Source organism: Paramisgurnus dabryanus, chromosome 4, assembly GCF_030506205.2.
Source record: "Paramisgurnus dabryanus chromosome 4, PD_genome_1.1, whole genome shotgun sequence".
Taxonomy (NCBI): domain Eukaryota; kingdom Metazoa; phylum Chordata; class Actinopteri; order Cypriniformes; family Cobitidae; genus Paramisgurnus; species Paramisgurnus dabryanus.
The window spans coordinates 6,356,030-6,361,803 of NC_133340.1; the positions used below are offsets into that span (position 1 = coordinate 6,356,030).

General features: G+C 33.9%; 1 long non-coding RNA gene across 2 annotated transcripts; it reads right to left on the minus strand.

Moving 5' to 3' along the window:
• Positions 1-350: 350 nt before the first annotated feature.
• Positions 351-3,366, minus strand: LOC135746807 (uncharacterized). 2 transcript variants are annotated; one of them, XR_010531628.1, is made up of 5 exons: positions 3,092-3,366; positions 1,562-1,618; positions 1,359-1,422; positions 1,011-1,072; positions 351-851 (listed from the first exon to the last, which is right to left on the minus strand). It is a non-coding gene; the product is annotated as an uncharacterized lncRNA (long non-coding RNA). The 2 variants fall into 2 exon arrangements; XR_012336621.1 differs by having other exon boundaries at positions 2,458-3,366.
• Positions 3,367-5,774: the final 2,408 nt, after the last annotated feature.

Consider the following 5,774-nt stretch of genomic DNA (forward strand, 5'->3'; position numbering starts at 1 on the left):
TTTCGCTGTATTTTTACAGTACGGTACTGGCAGCACGGTTGCCAGTAAGTTACTGTATTTTGGTTTTACAGTACTGTACTGTAATACCCTTTTACAGTACACAAACTAGTACTGTATAGTTACAAAGCAGTACTGTACTGTAATTTTACAATATTTTATTACAGTAGTCTATTTTTACAGTAATTTACTGTAATGTCTATATTGACCCATAAATACTATTTATTACTTATTACAGTTAATACAATAATATTATATAAAATAGCTAGAGATTTAGGTTTAAATCTATAGTTATTAATATGGTAAAAATGCTAAATTAAAACATAATGAATTAAAAGGCAATCAAAGCAATGTATGTATCAAAATTTTATTTAAAAAAACATTTAATTGAAACAAACATATTTAAAACAAGATTTTAAACAATAATAAACATATAATCAAGTAACATAAAATAAAATCAACAAGTATAAACAAGTTTGGAGACCCCTGCTGTAACATATTTAACTCTGGCAAATAGAACACTGGTCCATAGTTTGAAGTTTTCAGTTTAAAGTCCATCATCGACTAAAAGGTAACATTTCACTGTGGTAAAAAGAACACTGGCCCATAGTTTTAAATATTCTACTTAAATTTCATTTAACACTAAAAATAAATGCATTAAACTGTGGCAGACAGACCACAGTGGCCTTTACTTTGAAGTCGTCCATTCGAACTCAATCAGGGACTGCATGAAGCTGTTCACATGGGGGTTAATGACCACAGCTTTTCTCTGCACCAAGTTCCTTGTCTTTTTGCTTGCTCCTTGTCTGGATGTGCACTTTTTCCCATCTTTGGAATTAATTCTATCCAGAAACCTGTTAGAAATATCATAAACATTAAGTCAACAAATATAAGATAGAAAAAGATTCTTAAAAAATTAAACTCAGCCTTGAATTTACTCCTATTCTGAAACCTTTTGCTCTTATTCTACTGTTCCACACCTAATTTCACTAAAATACAGAAGATTCACTTACCGCTGAACAAACTCTTTCATCAATGGACAGCATCCACCTGGATCCTGTCATGATTGAATGTCCTGAACAGAAAGTACAATTGTTACTGATTTGGACACAACTTTTTATTCTGAAAACAAAATCTTTTGTCAATAAAGTCCAGGGACACCTCTGCTAAATAAGTACAATTATTAAATTAAATTTCTTATAACCAAAGTCTGAATATTTCTGTTTGTATATTTCTACATGGCAAACTAAGACAATTGTGTACATGTTGTGTATGGTCGTGTTACAGTGTTGTGTGTGAATGAGTGAATGAGTGTATACATGGGTATTTAAAGAAACTGTAGTGGTAAAGTGCAAACTTACCGAACATAATGTGCTTGGTGTGTGTCTGGTATCACCCGTTGTGCCTCCACATCTGCCTTAACTCCTGAAAAGTGCAATGACACTCAGGTAAACTACAAATAAAAAGTCAGCCACATTCCTGTGTAATTTTGCATGTGACGTGAAAGCATTTAATATTGCAGTCGAAAAAATACATGACTTGTAACTGTACATCATGTACTTGCCTGGTGCCTTTAAAGATGATCCATCTTACCCAATCCAGCTTACAAGCAATGGTAAGACTGTAAAAAAGACAAATGTTACAAAATCTGTTAGCCATAGAAATAAGTAGACATTGTGAAGGAAATGGTAAAAGAAAATTTAGTAACACTTTACTATAAGAGTTTATTCCTTAACATTTGGTAATGCCTTAGCTAATATGAACTAACAATGAACAATATATTTTACAACATTAATAATATTTGATAATGTTCATTGTGCAGAGACAAAGTGATTGATTTAAAAATGTAAATGTATATATAATATAACAACTAATATATATATATATATATATATATATATATATATATATATATATATATATATATTATTGGTTGTTATATTATATATTATATCTAAATATCTAAATAAGTCTTTTTTTAATTATAACATCTTGTCTACAGAAAATCTCTGAAAATGTCTCGTTTAGTGCAGAAAATAGCGATTTATAGTGACAAGGTAAAAGGACTGTCCCTTTAATGTTTTACCCGGACGGCTGCGGTGTAACACGCTATTTCACGCAAAGTTTTTTAACAAGTTAGTAGCTAGCTGCTCACTTTAAAGATAAACATGATCGCCTAAATCTGAGCAATCCTGGTGATGCCAGTTTCCTACACGATGTTATAATGGACTATTTTACATCCAGAGATGAAGCATCAGATGACAGAGACGAGAAGACAAAGGTACGTAAATGCGGAGCCCATTCTCTTTTCGTGCATTGATTTGATGTGTTTTGGAAACTTATATACAGCGTGTAATGCATCTGAAGTGGTGGAAACAATATGCCATAAAAATGTATTGGACAACTTACTGGACGTGTAAAACGCTTTAGAGAAGATATTCTCTGCTTTTGCTGATATACCGTAATATAATAAGAACAACAATACGCGCGGCAATCCCTTTCGTTCATCTGATATTAAGATGAGCCCAGGTCTGAATGATATTTGGTCGAAGTTAAAGCTGCGATGAGTTCGATGCATGTATCCAGTTAAATATGAGGTTTCTTGTTTTCACTTCTGTGGAGGAGTTCGGTATGCTGTGTACGGCGTGTCAAGTCCTGTCTGTTTACAACCACGAGTCAGCCTTACCAAACAGTCGAACTTAATACTTTTCTCTGACGCTAACTGAACGGATGAAACGCCGAGATAAACGACCGTTATGCTGGGACCGCAAGACCGCGCTGGCGGGTTGTCTTTGTCCATTTCGTTAAAAATAGTTTCATTGTCACCACACTTTCAACACAATATAAACTCACCAAAACCCTTATAATTTAGTTAAAACAACCCTATATTCATTAAAAAAAAGGTGTAAAGCGAGTTAAAGCAGCGGTAGACATCTGTGTGTAACGTTAGCTTACTTTCTGAGGGAGATTGAAACTTTGTTGGCGACCGTTTTTTTCTCTCATTGCACGTTTAAAACAATATTGTGACAAACTATTGACAACATTCTTAAACTAAAAATTAAGTTTTCATGAAACAGAAATATTTCAAACTTACCGAACTGCCAGAAATCAATCGTCCTCCTTCAGCTGCAGCCAGGAGTTGTGCTCTCTCTCCCTCTGTGTGATTTGACTCTGGCGCACTTTCTCTGATTATTGCAAGTACACCTGGCACATTACAGCAATGGCTACAGCAAGGTTACATCAAGACCAAAATATACTGTAAAATGTTCCCGCTCAAACAAATTTACCCAGAATGCATTATGAACTGCAGTACTGTACTGTAATGTATACATACAGTATAGTACTGTGGATTTTTACAGTAATGTACTGCTAAATCTACAGCGACATCTAACAGTGTGGAGAAAGCCAAGGCCTGAATGCTTTTAAATATAAATAGCTTTAATAAAAATTGTAACTAAATTGCTGTTCCATCAAGCTTTCAACGGTGACTCTTTCTCATCAATTAAGAGAAAACGCCTCCCTTCCAATGACAAGTATTTCCGGCTTTCCGCAATACCACTATTATCCACCAGGTGCACTTCCGCAACTTGTAAAACCTGGAAGTATCACCATAGGGCAAGCAGCTGCATGTCCGGCTATGTTGTGAAGATCTCTCAATCTGATCTCTATCAAAAGTCCTTCACAAAAATGTAATTATCTCAACTTTTTGCTCAAAATTTGGTGTTTTTGAAGAAACAGAGGGTCTGTTCTTTGATTTGATATATTGTATGTTTATATATTTAAAGATAAACATTTTCTGGAAGGAATTAAACTTTTGTGAAAATCATGAAAAATGCTGGCGCTGGCTGGCAACTCTTTTAAAAAATGCTGGCGGCAAAAGAGTTAAGAAGAAATTATGTAACCTGAACAAATACCTCTGCGAATTCTCTCACAAAGACCACATTTACAAATTTACAAAGTACATCCTCTGTATTGTTCAAGAGTTTTCTCTTTAAACCGTTTTAATGGAACTGGTAAATAATTCATTATGAACATTCAAGTTGTATGGTGGTGAAGATGTGAAGACGAGAGGAACCATGACAAGCGAAGAATGAGGGGCACGGTATGAAAGCTGAAGTCGATCTAACTATGGTAAATCAACACAATGAGTGCTACCACACTGAACAATGATATAACAATTACTTCACAACGACTTTATAATGTACCAGCAAATTCATAGCTTAATCCCATTCTCATTTATAAGGCATTCATAGCACCTACATAAATAAAAAAATATGTGAATATAAAACTTTTAAATCAAGAAGCAAGGTGTGCAAGCCGGCAACGGCATATCAGGAATTACAGAAAGTCCCTATACCAGTGGGCTTAACTCTACAAATCGATAACCACCGAGCATCATCAAAATCAGATTAAGTTTTGGAGTAAGGGTAGATGGGGACTGCGTCAGCCATCTCTTAATACCGAATTTTGAGCAAAAAAAAACTGAAATAATTGCATTTTTGTAAAGGAATTTTGTAAGAGATCAGATTCAGAATGATTATCAAAACATACACGGAGTTTAAAATTATACGTTTTTGCTTTAGATTTTTATGAATTGGGTAAGAGCACCATCTAGTTACTGATTACTGTCAGGAAAACATCATTGGCATGAAAATATAAGGTTTGACGAGATAACTTGTGAATGGTGGGGAAAGAGTTAATACAGCTGTGTATCTTAAAAAAGTTAGTTACCTGATTGCCTTACAATTTGAGGTTTATTCAACTTAAAATATTAGTTTACTTAAAAAAGTTGCAGTGACCGAACAATAGTTGTTGTTGTAGCCTGTGCGGCGCCCTGGGTGAAACCCTCCACCACCACCACCACCAACACCACCATCATTCAGCTCCCAATCCCACCACCAGTTTTTAAAGATATTTTTTACAACACAAATATTTATTTCACACTAACAAGCACTTTAAACAAAAAGCACACAAAATAAATTGTGTTTAAATGATTTCTAAAGAAGTTTTTTTATGGATATGTTGTCAGTTACATCATCATGAGAAATCTGACCAGGAATTACAGGGTTAATTCTTAAATTAAGATTTATTTAAAAAGAGTTTATTTTTCTTTCTCTAAACTCAAATGATCCTGGACAACGAATCTGTCTTTTTTATTGAAATTTATACATCATTTGAATAAAAAGCTTTCCATTGATGAATGCTTTGGATAGGACAATATTTGGTTGATATATAACTATTGAAAATCTGGAATCTGAGGGTGCAAAAAAATCGAAATATTGAGAAAATCACCTTTAAATGACTTCAATTTTAGGATGTATTGTTGGCTATTGCTACAATACTCGTGCTTACAGTATGACTGGTTTTGTTGTCCAGAGTCACATATGTGAAACTATACCTCATTTAATATGAAACTTTGTTATTAACCACAGTTTGATTAAAGCAGACAATTGAAGTGCACCTATAGTATAATGTGGCAAATGAGTTCAAATTCGCCAAGAAAACACAACAACTGCACTCTTATGTTATGTTAGTATGCTCTTGTAATGCCTGTTCTGCTTCTTTTCATTGGATTTCTTTTCTAACAAGCAGGAAACATTCAACAAGCATTTTTTTTTTTTTTTTTGCACTTATTGCAAGGATGTGTTTAAATCAATTACAACAGTAAAATGTGTGTCTGTAGTGCACTATAGCTAAGGTAAAGTGGTAACTCACCTGTGTTGATATGTTTCAGAATATTGACTCTGAAACAGCTATGAAATTGTTGAATGACTCAA